The 17,651-nt window shown below is 43.5% G+C and overlaps 1 protein-coding gene across 1 annotated transcript in view; it reads left to right on the top strand.

Moving 5' to 3' along the window:
- The window catches only part of SCAF8 (SR-related CTD associated factor 8), a 151,973-nt gene that overhangs the window by 88,827 nt on the left and 45,495 nt on the right, over positions 1–17,651 (top strand). The window lies entirely within an intron of this gene.

The raw sequence follows: 17,651 nt of genomic DNA, 5'->3' as shown, positions 1-17,651 counted from the left end.
TCTTAGCCATGCTGCATTATAGCAGTGGTTTGTCCCACTATGGTTAGCTCATAGCAAATCTCTGAATTTCTATCAACAGAGCACCTCTTGGAAATCTTTTAATTGGGCATCATTATAATCCTGATGCAGTTGCACCTGAATTCCTATCAACAGAGCACCTCTGACCTTGGAAATCTTTTAATTGGGCATCATTATAATCCTGATGCAGTTGCATACGGATGGTGGAGTGCTCACTGCAGTGGCATCCATAGCAGTGCATTTCAACACAAACAGGGGCAGGCAGCAGCGTCTCAGAGCTGCTGATCAATTTCAGCTAATCTAAGGCTGAGCTCCTGCTCACCTTCTGCCTGCTCACACCTTCCCACGACATCCCTCAAAGAGCTGCACACCTGAGAGGCTTCCTGGTGTGACTGAAAGCATCCTTGTGTAAGAGTTTAGCTCATGTGCCAGCTCTGACACCAGGGAGAGGGTGGGAAGGAACACCTTTTAATCAGCAGTTTAGTTTTAATATGGCTTACATTGATAGAGGACCATGTCCTCAGGTGCCTCTATGAATTAACTGATCTTATTACCTAAACTTTCTGTTTCAGGACATTGCTTCCCTATAGTTAAGAGGTGTTCCTTGATTCAGTAACACCACAAGGAAAATAAAGCACTGGAAAATCCTTAGAAAATAATGGTGTCTGTAAAACTACTTATGCAGTGGCAGTATTTGCGGTACCAGAAAAATACAATGCTACAAAAGGAATACATTCTTTCCATTCAAATTACTGTGAATATCAAAATGTTTTCAGAAAAACAGAAGTGAAAGCTGTAGGCTGTAACAGTAAGAGGGCAGCACAAGCCTGCTCTGCTAGCAGAGCTAGTAATGAGGTTTATGCTCAGTATGTGGACAGCTGGACCCACCAAAACTGTACATGCTTGAGCTTGACCATGGCACCATTTGAATATGAATGACAAGAATGAATTGCCCCAAGAGCTGGGCCTTATTTTGGAGAAATGCCTTTTTGTCTGTGCTGGAGGCTGCTGAAGTTTGACCGTCCTGTTGAGTGAACTTTTCTGATGAGATGGGTGGCTGTTGCCCATCTGTTGAAGGAGTGATTGGAAAACAAAACACAACAGAACAGGCAAACCTCTTGGCACTCCAGTAAGGGCAAAGGTTGAAGCTTTTTGTTCTGTGGATGAATCCCCCTTTGAGATGTCTCTCCATGCTTTTCCTTGGCATCTGGACAAGCCCTTCTTTGTGAAGGGACATGAATATGCAGAGGCCTGCAGTGCACCCTCTCTTCAGTCTGCTTCAAAGGAAAGTTTCAAAAGTCATTATTTTCTGGCAACTTTAAACATCTGAATGGGGCTGTGCTATGTAAAGCAGTGCTGGCTTTACAAACAGTATTAGCTGATTTTGACGAATTGGAACAATTCAGTATTTGCTCAATTAGAACAGATACTAAATGTGGACTGTGTAGCTTAGGAGGCAAGAGTGTTGGTTTTGCTGACTGAATGTAATGTGTGAATATGGACTTCACATTCAAATAGGATGATTTTAAGTAATTTCCTTAGCAGAAAATAGTCCATTCAAAGAATAAGAGCATCTGTTCAGAGCCCAGACCTGAAATAAATTGTAGGTTTAGAGACAGGTCTTTTGTGCAGCCTTGTTTGGGCACTAGACATGTAAGAAACAGTTGACTCTCCAGGTCACAGCTGGGGTTTCAATGACATCTGCTACAGCTGAGCACACCAACTCTTACCTGTGGCTGCAGTTCTGTTCCTGCTGCCAGTCTGCACTGCTGTGATAACACAGGCTTTTACAAACATCAGCTTGCTTTAGATTGCTTACAGTTACATTCCCTTGGGTTTGAGCTATATATGTGTGTATATGCTACTGTTGATTCAGCCTACACACACACACGGAAAACCCCACCAGTAGTCATCAAATGGTTATATTTGTTAGGTGTTTCTCAAAAAAACCCAAGTTTCTTAGAAACTATGATTGTATTTCATTATGTACCTTTTAAAATACTCTGTTGCAACCTTCATCTAGCAATCAAGATTGGATATTAGGAACTTGGATAAAGTTCTTTACTGTGAGGGAGGTGAGGCTTGGGAACAGGTTGCCCAGCGAAGTTGTGGATGTCCCATTCCTGAAAGTGTTCAAGGCCAGGTTGGATGGAGGTCTGAGCAACCTGGTCCAGTGAAGAGTATCCTTGCCCATGACAGGGAAATGGAATTAGATGATCTTTAAGATCCCTTCCAGCGCAGGCCATTCTATCATTCTGTGAAGTCTTGTCAAATACTAAGGGAGTCTCAAAGAAGTTTGCAGGTGGAGTATCATTTATTCTAATGTGTAAGTAGATAAACCAAGTCACCAGAGAGCTAAGTAACTTCATGGATATTTCACAAGGAGTTGCTTCACTGCAATCAACAATAAAAAAACCTAATGATCATGTAAGGCATCTTACTTAAGAAGTTATCACATGATTTTTGTCACTCCCTGCTGTGTTTTCCTTCTATATGAAGAAAGCTCCTCTGTCAGCAGCTTCCTTCACCTCAGTTGCTCTGAGAGTTCTGAACCCATGCCCTCTATATCTTGCAAGAAACAATTAGGTTGCATTACTCTATATGATAACCTTAACTGCCCTCCAGGAATCGCTGTGAAGGGTCAGATCTTATCACTGTTTTCTTTAACTCCATGTCAGAGCTGGAAGTTCCACTTTTCACCAAGGCTCCCTGTTGCCAGCACAGAACTTTAAAAGACTTTCTACCTTTGTGTTACTACCACTAGAAATAAACAGAAGAATGTTTGATCAACTTCAAAAGAAAAACCAGTCTGAAAAAAGCTGCCACCTTCCAACTCAGAGGGAAACAGGTCAAACTGTTCAGTGAAATGTTCCTGAATGTAGAAGCAGGAGGCAGTGGCTGCAGAGGGCTGTGGGGTCTGTGCCCTGCTTGACCTGCCTGCAGGTGACCTGCTGCCAGAGCTGCTGCAAGGCAGAAGGCACTGTCCTCCCATGGCCCCACAAGGCACATTTCGTGGCAGGTGAGCTTTGGCAGGAGAGGGGAAGCTTTTCCCAGATCATTGTTACTCCTGGAGACATCAGGAGAGCACAGCCACCACAGTGATAGCAGACATCCAATGGGAACTGGGCTGAAGCTGTCTGCATGGGCAATATGCTGCATTTTCAAAGCAGTAATTAATTATTGTACTGAGTTCCCAAGGCATGTGGTGGATTCACTCTGTGTGGGAATACTTAAGTCAAGCTTCTTGACCATTCAGAGGGTGATGATGTCCTGGTGCAGGCAGAAGGGATGTGCTTGATGTGGAGCACTTGACCTGGAGCTCTCCATTACCTAATCTCAGACTCCTTTTATAGCCACCCCTCTCTTTTGACACCAATATTCACTTTGCCTTCAAACAAGAGAGTTTGTGCTCTGTCTCCATGGGGATCTGGCAGTGCAGGTCTCTAACCATCAGTGGGTGTCAGAAAAATAGCAATTTCAGTTGTATCTTGTAAAAGTCAGCCAAATAATGACGTTTTCTTTAAAATCTCAAGTTCAGACTGAAGAAGAAAAAAATTCCTGACTCTTTCTTAGGCACAAAGCTTCCTATTAAATCTTTTTTTTTTTTTGAAAATTAATAACTAGGTATGCAAAGTTGCTGAAACTTACTGCCCTCAGTAAAATTTTGGAAACTAGCCAAAACCAGGGGAGTGTTTGCTTGTTTACAAGAAATTTTGTTTTGAAAAGTGGCCAAAATTACATGTGATATCCAGACCAGATTCCTACCCCAGAAGTCTTGCTGCAACACTGGAGTGTCGTGTACGATACAGATTTGAACAGTTTCAGGAATTCTTTCCCCAGAGCTTTATGTATAGCAGATTTTGACAGCTGAATTTCTTATCAAAAGCTCTCACATGACCCAGGTTCTGCTGTTTGGTTTATTTTAGTTTTGGTTTTATTGCTTGTCAACAAAAGAACTGCAAAATAAACACCAGAATGTAAAAGTGAGTCCAGGTAAGCTGAGGCAGAGAGCTGCCTGCTTTGCAGCTGGGAGACCCTGTCTGATGACACACAGCCCCTCTGACTCCCCAGCACATATTGCACATATTAAGCAGCTCATAAGTGCTATTCTGAAGTTTGTCTGTTGAAAGCCCTGCCCAAAATTGTCCTTGGTTCTCCATGGCTGATGTGAGGTGCAAATAGCTTGGCTTTCTGTAGCTTGGGCAAGAACTGAAGCACTAGCAGACCTGGAGAATAGGCTTTGTGGAGAAGTCAAGCCACAAGCTGGCAGAGATGGGACCAGTCATGTTTGTTTCCTGAAATCACTTCTTTCCACAGCAGGGGTACAGGAATGGTCTCTAGTATAAGTAAAACCACCCCTGCAGAGTTTGAACAATAATTGTCATCTCTATCTGGAAGACACTCAAAGGAATCTTTTTGTTGTTTTTTTGAAGGGGTTTATTCCTTTTTTTGAGTGCATCTTGTGTATATCAGCCAATTCTTTTCCCATGGGCATTCTCACAGTGACAGAGTACGAGAAAGGCTTGTGAGCACAGCTTTGAAATTGTCTTCTCTTCACTCACTAATGCAGCTTAACTACACCTAGCTGATTGCAAGTGCTGTTACAAGAGGAAAAGACTGACATTTACTTAGCTGTTAATGTAATGTCCAAAGAGAAGGGTATGCATTCTTAGTCCAGCTCCACTTCTCAGGCAGTTTTACAGTCAACTTCTGCAGGGAATACCAGAGCAGTGATTCATCATTAAGGGCAGTCCATCCCATCTCCGGCCAGAACACTAAATTTCCCAAATGTCACAGTTTATAAAATACAGTCAGTGATGAATCTCCATTTTCTGTGCTGTCAGTGTTCTGTGTTTGTTTTTAAGGATTTCCAACCCTGAGATGGTGATTATTTTTTTTTTCTTTATCCATAGGCATAAATTCAGGAGCTCCAGAAGCTCTAAACTACTATATTAGGTGATAAATCAAAGCAGTCTTGGAAAGCATCGTGTGCTGTGGCTGAGACAATCAATAGGAGAACCTGTACATAGCAAATTAGTTCTGTAATGAATTATATTCCAGGCCCTGGGCCTTCTTGTGTGCAATCACTGTGTTATCTCTTCCTGTAACAGTTCAGAGTATGTCCCTGCACTGATTTGTAGGATACACTTGTGCTAAGAATTACACACCGAATTCCTGTAGTTGAATTGCCTCTCTAAGTTCATGGCAAAGCTTGCACAAACTGCAGTGGGACAATGATTCAGGATGATAAATATGTGTCAGTGCACAGCAGAGACACAAACTGCTATGCAGTTATCATGGATATTTGCCACACATGGAAACTCTCATCTCATCATGATGGCATCCCTATGTAACTGAACTTGTTGGGAGCCATTGTAAACATAGAAATTCAAGGGAGAAAATAGTGTCCTGGATGATGAAGGTATCCATGTCCTGTGAATGTGTACAGTTACATAGCAGGTTCTTTCCCTAGTTAAGTCAATGGGAATCAATTAGTCCTAAACATGCAAGGCTATCAACTGAGCCCAAATGACACAGAAAGCAAACACAGAGATACAGGATGGCACTATTCATTTTTTCTGCAATAATTGTATTTCTAATCTTTCTGTGTTCCAAAAGGAAAATTCAATTGTTGCCTTAAATAAGTTTCCAGCAGTTCCTGGGACACATCAAGCTTTGAGACCAAACAAAAGCTGTCTAGCCCCTAAGATACCTGGTCTTTACTCAAGAACAGTAAAAAATAATAGAAACACATGGAGGCCATTTGAAAGATGAAAACTCTTCAGCAGCGGTAGCACTTCAGATGATGAATGCTGCCATTCCAGTTTGGAAAGGCAACTTCAAAGTCAGTGACATGTTTACCTGGCTTGGTGCCCTGTAGGTCTTTCCTCCCATCCCTGCTGTGTTTCTGTGCACAGGAAAGGTAAAACCATGCTCTGAGTCATGGCGATGCTATGAAGTTGAAGTCATTGACCAGTTCTGCTTCATTAAAACTGTAATGAGTGGTGCTGGCCCTGGAAGTGTTGGTCAGTGCTTCATGGAAAAGCTGTGTAGGTCCTCTTGGGGAAATTGGCCACAGCAGGGCCAGTGTGAGTATGTGGCCACCTCTGGTCTTTGGGTACCCACTCCTAGCAAAGCAGCTGCCATGTTCCAGGGTAAATCAAAGAGCAACCTCTGAGGTCAGAGCTCCATCGGCACAGAAAGCATTCTGATGTAGACAGCGACTGACCTGCTGCAGTGGGGAAGTGTGGGTTATATAACTTCCAAACGCAAATGAGAAGGGTCTTGTAATAAAGTTTAGCTTTAGTCTCAGGCTATTTGGATTATTATGCCATATAAAAAAATACAGATTATTTGCTGTTCCCTTTATTACCACATATTCCAGTTACCCTAACTCTACATTCTTGTTCTTAAAAAGTCCAGGTTCTTCGGAATCATTTCATACTTATTTCAGAACATCTTTGTAAGTGCTGCACATACTTTTAGAGTGAGCTTTTCAATAGCAGCTCTACCTTCTTATGGATGAGGACTGTCACTTAGGTGAGTTCAAAAGCAGTTCTCTGCCACGTTTTGCTCTTTGTATCCAGAAGATCTTTCTGGGGCACTTCATGCCCACCCCAGTCAGGAGCAGGATGGTGGAGTCTCCCTTCCTTTCTGAGCTCCAGCACTTGCCACCCTTCCTGCTGAGACCCATGGGCCGTGGTGGCAGGCACCCCTGCGGGGCCAGGAGCAGACAGAGTGTCCCGATGGATTTGCCAAACGTTAAACGGCTGAAGCAGAGCCTGGGAGCTGGCTTGTTGCCACTGCGGACTCCAGACGGGAGGGATCTTTGGCAGCATTCCCCGGCTCTCTGAATAAAAGTAAAGGGAGCCAATTAGTAGCTAAAAGAAATTATGTATTCAGTCAAAGTTTAGACAAGAAAAAGTAACTGATTGCATTCATTGGGAGAGTTGAATAAAAACACCCCTCAAAAGAGCTCTTGCTCCAAAGCAAGGGCTGTTTGCCCAAGTATATTTTCCTTCAAGCTGATGTAAACCTACCACTTTTTTCCTCTCTTTTTTCCCTTTTTTTATTTTTTATTCTTTTTTTTTTTCCAGTCAGCTGGCACTTTTAAATCTTTTCATACTTCAGGAATCAAAGTGACTTTAGATTTGTTTGCTTTCTCTTTGCTTTTTCCTGGATCACTTTTTTGGGGTCTGGTTTGTTTGGGTTTTTTTTCGGTTTGTTGGGTTGTTTGGGGTGGGGTTTTGTTTGTTCGTTTTTGTTTGTTTTTGGTTTTTGTTGGTTGGTTGGTTTTTGGTGGGGGTTTTTTTGTTTGGTTGGGGGTTTTTTTGTTTTGTTTTTGTTTTGTTTTGGTTTTGTTGTTGTTGTTTTATGTTTTGTTTTTTGGGGGGTTTTTTTGTTTGTTTTGGTTTTTTTGGGTTTTTTTTATGGTGGGAGGGGGCTGTCAGGGTGTCGGCTGGTGCGCGGCTGGCGGCCGCGCCGGGGTGTCCCAGGCTCCTGCGGGAGCGATCCCGGCGGCGGTCCCGGTCGTTCCCGCGGCCGCCAGCGGAGGGCGCTCCCGGCCAGCCCGCGGGGCCGCGGGGCGCTGCTGCCGGCGCGGCCTCACAGAACGGGGCCGTCCCGCTCCGAACTATTCCAAATAACTCAAAGGAAAGGGGAAAATGCGATCTGGGGAGGCGAGCCTGAGGGAGGAAAGAGGGGGTTTGAACGGCTTCTGAGGCGGTCTGGAGGCTTTCACGCTCTAGTCACATCATCCCTTTCCCCTGTTACTCTAGGAAGCCTTTCACGCAGCCACATGGAGGAGGAAAAAATTGAAGAAATAAACAGAAAAACGCCATTTTTAATCTGTATTTTACAGCCCGTTCTGTCTTTGCTTCTATGGGAAGTGACATATTCTCCTGCAATCACCATTAGCAGTTTTATTGCAGAAACTTTCTGCATTCCTCAGGATTCCTCTGCCGCCGAGCCCTCAGAAGGCGAACAGTCCCTGGGCCGGGCATCAGCAGCTAGCGGGGAGATCGGCTTTTATCCCGGGCACCGGGCGTTCAGAGCATTGCTGCGTGAGCCAGCCTGCGTGGCTGGCCACAGAGGAGCGGCATCGTGCCGGGGCCAGGACAAAAAGCAGGTAAAGGAGCCCCCGGCTCTGCCCAGCCCTGACTGAGCTGACCTCCGGCTCTGTCTCTACCCCAGCAGACAAACCCCACACGGAGCTTCCCGGGCTGAGCAGAGTGCCGAAGGCGCTTTCCTGCCGGGTGGCTTAGCCCAAGCTGGGCTGTGCATGAGCTCCCTGCTGCTGTTCCTGTTCTCTCTGAGCTGCGTGGTCAGAACTGACTTAGCCTCATGCTGTGCCTCTTGACAGAAGAGCCTATTTTGACCAGCTCTTCATTATGTCGAGAAACTGAAATGTTTCTTGAAATGGCCAATAAAGAGCTGAGATTACCTTTGTAGCATCTGGTAAAGGAAGACTGAGAGGGAATGTAAAGCCAGATCTTTCACCCATCATCAGCTCTCCGAGGTGCCACAATATTTGACAACAGTTGCAGAGCACACAAACATTTATGGGGCATTTGAGAATGAGCAAAGATGTTTCCTGAAGCAGAGGCTATGGATCTGTACAGAGAACTTTTATTGTTTGCTGTCTGTGTGAAGAGTGGAAGGTGGAGAACTGAGAGGGGAGTTACTCAGCTGTTCCCAATGGAAAAGGGAAAGAAACCTGCTCAAAAGAGAAACTTCATTTTATCTTCAGACAGCCTGGAGGCCTTCACACTTGGAGAAGAAGTCAGTGTGAATACTCCAACTGGGCAAGCTGTAATGTGAGCAGTGAAAGAAAGTGCTGCAGTCAGGCAGAGACAGGAATGTAGGTCCCTGGCACACTGGTTAGAAACTGCTTTCAGGCAAGGTTCAATCCAGAAATGGATTGAAATAGCAGACCTTCCAATTTGGTTGTAGCAGGACGCAGAAAAGCAGATGAGGAGATCTATTATATAATTCAGCCAGAACAGAAGGAAATACTGAGGTGGGTCTCTGTCAGGTGGGTGTTTCAGATAGAAAACTTCTACCTTTGGCATTAAACTCAAAACATAGAAACTTTAAGCTGCTGAAGACAAAGCAGCTAAACCTAGGTTAAACAGCTAGCAGAAATGACTAGCTGGAAGAGGGGTGGCAGCTTGGGTAGTAATACTCATTCTCTTGGAAAAAATTGTCTTTTATTCCATTTAATCAGTGGTTCTGTCTGCTTCCCTGTACGTTCCTCAGCTGCTGTAGCTCTCACTTTCCACACTGGGAAGCCAGGGACAGGCCAAGCAGTGAGAAAGGCAGTGGTCTCCTTCATGCCTTAGCAAAACCAAGACCTTTCCCCTTGTGTTCCTTCATCTCTGTCCTCTTCAACACACTTCTGCTTCTCTTTCCAGCCTTTTGTGCCATCTTCTGACATGCTCCTGCACCTCCACCTTTGTATCAAATCACCACATTTAAAGCATTTGGAATTTTAGTTGGCCTTCCTCTCTCTCCAGAAACAACTTTTCTCTGTGCCTTCATTTGTGGGTCTGTGGGTCAGCTCCAAGGAGAACTCACGAGTGTGAACCCTTTGGTTGCTCCCTGTGGCTCTTGTACCAGCAGATAGGTTTCAGGAACACAGTTTGTGTTGTGCTCAGTGTAGAGAACCATCTCTTCCATCAGTGAAAACACAACCCCGTGCCTGACAGGCTGGCTCTGCAGCTTTTATTGCATGTCACAGGAGAGGGATGGCTGCAAGCATGTAGGCATGAAGGCAGGTTCAATGGGTTTTCAGCTGTGAAAATATATCTGCTGTCTCCCCGAGAGGCAGAAAGATTGAGTGCAGCCACAGAGCAAGTTCTCTTCATGTAGGTAAAACCCCTATGAAAATATATCTGCTGTCTCCCCGAGACGCAGAAAGATTGAGTGCAGCCACAGAGCAAGTTCTCTTCATGTAGGTAAAACCCCTTGAGCTCTCCAGAGCTCAGTTTTCCAATGCAGGACCACTGTAGGATCTCCTTTACCCAACCACATGTATTTTTGCAGTCCCACTGCTGGTCTGCCTGCAGTGGCCCCAGCACAGCTGTGCTTTACCAAGCCCCACATGAACCTTCTCTGAATGTTGCCAGAGGGTGCTTGCAGCCACCTTTCCAGCAGGAGGAAAGGGTTACATGCGTCATTAGCAACCCTGTTTACCCAGGAAAATCAAAACCCCTGACAGAATGTGACGTAGGCACACAGGGAGGCCAGTTGCCTTCTTTGAAAACACAGTGACACACTTGAAGGCTGCCAGATTCTGCAACTCTTTCATGGTGTGCAGATGGTGAAGCTTTTCAACAGATTGAGAAATTTAGAGGGGGGGGAAAAAGAAACAAGAATTAGGAATTACAAAAGCCAAACACAAATCCTCTGACAATTGTCGCTGCTTGGAGTTACAACACATGCAGAGGATGGCAAAACCACTGTCAGTGAATCACCATAGAATGTGTCAATTTGCTTAATTCCTTGGGAGTCATGACACCACTCATTCCCAACCTGAAAACCAAAGGAAGGTTTTAAAGGAAAAATGTTGAAAAAGCAGGCTCTTTGCAAAAGAACAAGGACAGTTTGAATTCCAGCCTTTGCTATAATTTCATTAATGCTTCAGGATATGATTGCAAAACATGGCCATCCCCTTTTGGTAACATCAGGCACTCATCTTTAGTGGAGCAAATTGGCTACATGTGGGATGGATGATGAGCTGAGCAAGACTTCACTTCTTTCACTGTCAAGTGAAACATTGTCTTATGTTCTTTAATGCAGTTTTGTAATTGGTGTCCCTGCTCTGCAGGCAGTGTCCTAAAGAACTGAGCAAGACTTCACTTCTTTCACTGACAAGTGAAACATTGTCTTATGTTCTGATGTGTTCTTTAATGCAGTTTTGTAATTGGTGTCCCTGCTCTGCAGGCAGTGTCCTAAAGAAACGAGGTGCTGTAAAAATGCTACTCAAAAGACAACATCCTTCTTTTCCAGTGGGGATATGTCAAGCCTTGCATCTGATTCACATGGGAAAAGAAATTTTGATTGTATGAGTCATTTCAGCCTTTGGATACTTAACAAAATGTACAGTGTGATCTGATGCATGACTAATGTGTTTGTGTATTTAAGAGTCTGTGGGTGCTAATGGAAGTTACAGAGGCATATCTAGAAAAGAAAAGAAGACACTTCTGAGAATATTGGTTCATTACTTTTCATCTGTACATAATCAGCTGCTGTTTCATAGATCTAAAAAAATTCCTCAGTGTTTTGTGTGTTTTAGGACTGCACTTCAAAAGTCCCCTACATCAAGTCTTTGTTTAAACATCCCACTCATCTACCATTAACCATCTCATTGTGTTTCATTTCAGTTCATTTGCAAAGCCTGTGCACTATCTAATTAACACAAATTTTGTTGCTTGCTGCAAGCTTCCCTTCTCCAAGCTGTCACTCCCAAATATGTTCATGAGAAATTTCAGCCTTTGTTAATTGCATTTGCAAAGTGACCTTTATTCTCTCTGGGTACCTTCATTATTCACAGGTAGTTACTAAGTAACCTGTAGGAATGCTGCAGGCGTGTCATCTCTTATTAAGAGTTGTGCACCCTGTCTATTTGGGGTTGGTGTTGTGGGGCTGAGGGCCCAAACTCTCTGGTATTGGCTCTATCCTCCATTTGGGAATGATGTTCATGAACCAAACTTCTTGAAACTTTTTAATTATCAGGGATTTTGCTCATGAAAAATTGAGCTTGAAATAGCAAGAAAAGAATGTGAAGAAAAGTCCTGATATTTGTCATTCCCTTTAACCAACAGTTTACATATAATAATTCAAAATAATTAGTTACATTTTAAATTAATACAACCATAACAATTAATATTAAATAATTTTTATTCACCCTAGTTGTGGATTTCTGTGGTGAGGATTCATTCCAAGGACTGCTCACGTTGAACTTAGTGAAACTTTGTGAATAGTTTCATTTATAACTTGCAGCACTCTGAAACACATTGCTATTGGATCTTCACATTTGGATCTTAACATTCTTTGAATCAGTGTTTATAATGGAATCATGGAATGATCTGGGTTGGGAGTACCTTAAAGATCATCTACTTCTAAACCCTCTGCCATGAGCAGGGTCAGCTTTCACTAGACTTAAGTTGCTCAGAGCCCCATGCAACCTGATCTGAAGCACTTCCAGGGATGGGGTATCCACAGCTTCTATGGGTAACCTGTCCCAGTGCCTCACCATTCTCACAGAGAAGAATTTCTTTCCAATATCTAATCTAAACTTATTCGTTTCCACTTTGAAGCCATTCCCCCTTGTCCTATTACTGCATGCCTTTGTAAAAGGTCTCTCTCATCCTTTCTTATAGACTCCCTTCGGGTACTGGAAGGCCACAATTAGATAGCTCCAAAGCCTTCTCTTCTCCATGGCCAGTTAAGATTTACTCTACACACATATATTTTTCAGCTCTCATGAGTCCTATGGCCCATCTCCTTTCCTTTCCTGCTTTTAGCAGAAAAGGAAAGGAGATGGGCCAACACAGTACTACCTCTCTGTTTTGCCAACACAGTACTACCTGTGTGTTTTGTACAGGTATTACCATGATTTGAACACCCATCACATCTGGCACCACACTGTAATGGGGTATGTAGGCAGAATGGACCAAAAATTAATTTTAAGCTCAGGGTGTAAGCACGTCTCAGTTGAAACAGATAACATTATCTCTGTTTCATCCTTTTTCAGCTCTCATGAGTATCCTGTTGGCCCATCTCCTTTCCTTTCCTGCTTTTAGCTGTGTTTTGCACAGGTACTACCATGATTTGAGCACCCATCACATGGCACCACACTCTAATGGGGTATGTAGGCAGAATGGACCAAAAATTAATTTTAAGCTCAGGGTGTAAGCACATCTCAGTTGAAACAGATAACATTGTCTCTGTTTCATCCTTCTGCTGTCACTACTAAGCAGAACTGTCACAGCATGAAGGAGCTAGGGCAATCAAAAATACCTTCTGAGTCTCTCAGGTCAAATATATTGTCACCCCAGTCCTGTGCTGAATTTAAAGCAGTTCCAGCAGTGATGCCAGACAATACCTAATTCTGCACCTAACAGAGAAATGACATAACACAAGAAGAAGAAAAAAAAAATTAACCTGTCTGCCCCAGGACAGTAGGACCAGAAAGCATTTTCAATGATCCCACCACTGGCTTTAGACACAAGAGAAAGGAATTAGGCCTCTCTGTCAAGTTTCCAGTACTATGTCCAAGTGTTCTCAGACAGTGACAACTTCTTTAGGTGTTCAGTATTAACCCATTAGCAGGAGGATTTGACAGCCACTATGCACTTTAGACAGTTAAAACTTTTGCTTTCCTCCCTGGAAGTGTTTCAGGCCAGTTTGGGTGAGGCTTTGAGCAATCAGATCTAGTGAAAAGTGCTCCTGCCCATGGCTGGGGGAATGGAACTAGATGGAAGGTTCCTTCCAGCTGTGATTCTATGATCTCTCTGCTTTTGAACAAGAACAAAGGCCAAATGCATGTAGCAACGGAGACACAGAGCTCATCGTCTTCTGAAAACGCACATGCTATGAACAATGTCAGCTCACAGCACTGTCTGAGCACTAAACTGTCCTTGGTAACATTACAAAACATTACAAAACACCTGTTCCTTTCATATTTTATTTGTCATGCTATTGTAATCATTACTCCATAGAACAGCCTTGCCCTTCTTTTCCCAGAAACCGTACAGATCCATACACTCGTGTCGCAACTGCGGCACTCGTAAATTGGCTGCTCAGCAGTGTTACAAATGCCAGGTGTATTGCAGTATTTTTCACTTTCAAGGCAGTGCATTTATCAAACACTGTTTTGGGATTACTCTGTTTCCCCATAATAGGTGGCATTTACGTGGCTTGCAGATTTGTGACATTACCTTGGCTTTTGCCAGCAGCTGCCTGGTGCCATTCCTTGCAATGCCACCGATTCCTGCAGCAGGCATGGGAGGGCTGACAATCCTGCAGGCTTTTCAGAGGTCAGACTCTGTAACTGTGATGTCCAGTTGCTGAACCTAAGTGAAGGGGAAGATGTGTTGATATAGAAACAGTGCAGGCAGTGTTGCAAGACCTGCTAAGCACTTACTCCTTTGGGATGCAGCTGTGGTCTGGATGCAGGCCCTGGCATACAGCAGACATTGAATAGGGGTAAGTTTAGTCCATATTTATATCTGTTTACCCATGGTAAAAAGTTCCAGCAGATTTTTATTTCCTTCTTATTTTGTTGCAAATGTATTTTGGGAAAGCAAATTTATTCATGTGTCCATGCTGTGGCTTAATTTAGCAACTTGAGCGTCGTTTTTCATTTTGCTTAAGCTGCCCCTACCTGCTGCATGGTTTGAACTAAATGGACAAAGAAAAGGAGGATGTGTGTGTTGAGAAAAGACTAGAGAAATTGCGTATGGTTTGATGAGGTGATTCCCTGTCTGATACAAACAGAATCTCTTACTATTGTGCCAGTGCTGCTGGAAACTCGCAATAGCATTTGCTATTGAGAAGCCTTGTGTGCAACTTGGAGTTAGCAGCCTGCAGACTCACTGGCAACAGGGGTCTCTCTTTTTTTTTTTTTTTTTCTGAGAACAGTCTGGTGTCTGATATCTGAAACCAGATGCTGTGACAGTACTCTGTCCTGCTTCTGATTTAAAAATATACCCCTTGCCAGGCAGTGGTACCAGGGCAGGAGCTGACAATGCCCACGGTGCGTGCTGCTATTGGATTGGAACAGTCACCCCAAGTGCTCAGAGGAGACTGCTGTCTCCATGGACATTAATTTCTTTGCAAATGCCCCAGCCTGCCAGGTCGCAGGGAATGTCACTACAATAGTGCAATTGCAGGAGGGATTTCTCTGTGCTGTGCTTCACCTTGGTTAAAAAGAAGGTCAACTTTCTGCCAAAGGATACAACTGCAGTTCACACCAGGTGTCTGAGTAACTGTAGCAGTGACACGTGCTGACCAGAGTTAAAGTCCAGATCATACTGGAGAGCTTTCCACCTTGCAGACTAAAGCTTGCTGGTTGTCCCTTTCACCATAAGCCGACCACTTGTCACAACAGCTTTCTGTTTCTAGGGCAAAAGTATTAAAGAAAATTTTATGTCCTTTCTGTGGAGTGATATAGCAGCAGGAGTCCTTGCCTTGCATGTAATCCTAAAACGTGACTTTGTGATACAGAGCCTCCCCATTATTCATTTTGTGAGCTTTGCAAAATTTTGGACTTTTGGTGTGATTCATACCACTAAGTTTGTTCTACCACAGGCAGAAGCTACGTGAGAGGTTAATGGAAAATCAGAGCTTGCAATTGTCCAGGTTTAAAATGCAGAGTCAAAAGGCACTGCCAGTGGTGAAAGACTGTATTTGTGTCATCATGCCAGTATGCTGATCCATCAGTGCTGGAGCATGTGGGATACCTCTGTGACAGCTTTCACAAAGTCATACATCAAATTACAGGCACACGCCAGTGCCTTTGGATAAATGGCTTTTGCAAAACTCATTTCTCCCTGACTACACATTCAAATTCTGTGAATGAATCACTGTAGATAGAAAATAAATAAAGTAAAATGGAGTGGAGTAGCGTAAAATTGGAAAAAATACTTCAAAGTGTGTTCAGGGTGATGGTGTATAGTGAAGCAGGTAAAGAAACAACTCTCTCCAATCTCTTCCTCTTCCATTCACTATTACAGTGCTGCAGTGGTGAAAAGCTGTAACAACCTGGTAATTTCTAAAATTTCTTCAAAATAATGCAGCTGTACTTGTCAGGAAAAGCAAGTCAGTTGAGGAGAATTTTGCCAAAAGCAAATGTTACTTTTTGGGGAAGAGACTGGATTTGGATTTGGATTTGGCTCTAGGGCCTTATTAGGACACAAAAGGCAGTGTTTGCTTTTGCATTCTGCCACATTCACCCCAAAAGGATGGTGATCACCACAGATAACTGTGTGCATCCCAGGGCAGCCAGTCCAAGGGGATCTCCTGAGCTCTTGTTTGGCAGATATAAATAGCCAAAGCAGGGGACAATGTATGAACATCCCACCAGTGGCATATATGAGAACAGACATAGCCAGAAAGACCTGAGGTCATTCTGGCCAGTTTGATGTTTACTGGCTCCCAGCTCCTGTTTTAAATTATGTTACTGAGAACATGGATTTAATGTGTGTTACAAAATCAAGAGAGATGAGCAGTAAAAAGATTGCATGTAGCAAGTGCAAAGTGAGAAGTCCACTGGCTGAGTAGTGAAATTGTCTCACCACAAACCCAAAGGTAGCCCCTTGCTAGGTGAGTGTGAAGGGTTTCTCCAGAGGGCACCAATGGAGGTATCTGGACCACCAAGGGTCACCAGATATGATGCTTTAGCACTACCAGTTCCTTACATACCATGAGCTACAAAACTGCTCCTTTACAACATGGACCTGGAAAGTAGAAAGGTGAGGGTGGACATCTGTTTCTCACAGTGTCCAAAAATGAGTATGCATAAAGCTTAGAAAATCTGTTTTTTGTCCTGCCATGAGACTTCAGGAGGTTTGAAGATCCTGGTTTGCATGTGCAGTTCTGACACTATGAACCCTGAGGTAGATGTGCTCCTAATATAGATACAATGAGTACAGAATTGATCATTATTCTCACATCAAATACTGCAAGGTCACTGTTTGGGAATGGGTCTAATTTCTTGCATATCCTGTAGCAACAACCAGATTGTCCCAGTAATCCAGACTAATGGATGTGCATTAATTTCCACTTCCTGAGGATACATGCCACCCAGAAATAGGAATGCCAGCAACTGCAGAATGTTTATCAATTCAATTTATAGCAGAGGAAGATAATTGCTTCAGATAATAGATAACTGAGCTAAAATAGCTGTACACCTGGTGTGAAACTGCACCGTATAGGCTTTTCCTCATAATTTACTGGTGTTGAAAACTCGAATTGTGAACAACAAATGGTCTTCAGACTTAACGTGATAATGCTTGGTAGACTGTATCAGTGAAGGATTAATAAACTGCAGAATCATAACAATTTCTCTTTCTCATATTCTGTTGACTCTTCTCTACCATTTGCTAATCCATCACCAATCCATATCCCAGTCCTTTCTCTTGCTGCAAACGATTCCTGTCTAAAAATGTAGGAAGAGGCAAAGATAATGTTTTCCTCCGTTTGATTACTTCTTCTTCATATGATTTTTCTCTCTGAGTGGGTGTTCTGTAGCACCAAATTCATGCTGGTGACAAGTGCACACACGTAACATCCCAGCTCATTCATGGTGGAAGGACCCGGAGCCTCAGCGGGACCATATCTAGGTCACCAGTGTGCAAATAAGTAGGTCAGTAAGGAGTGGAAGTAGGTTATCCAATTGTTAGGAGGGGTGAGGGCTGCCCATCCACTTCTAGGGTGCATTTCCAGAACACAATAAGGCAGCATCACAACTGACATTGACATTGATTGGTGTCCCCCCTGGGGATATCCATGGAGAAGCCAGGAAATAAATGGACAAGGAAACAAAATCTAGCCTGTCACATGGAAGAGGGCACACCCAGGTCTCAATGCAGGCATATTGGGAGAACAGCACGTAGCCTGGTGGTGAA

The sequence above is a fragment of the Passer montanus genome, unplaced genomic scaffold (assembly GCF_014805655.1).
Source record: "Passer montanus isolate IOZ18808 unplaced genomic scaffold, ASM1480565v1 scaffold2, whole genome shotgun sequence".
Taxonomy (NCBI): Eukaryota; Metazoa; Chordata; class Aves; order Passeriformes; family Passeridae; genus Passer; species Passer montanus.
This window is presented reverse-complemented; position numbering and strand designations above follow the sequence as displayed.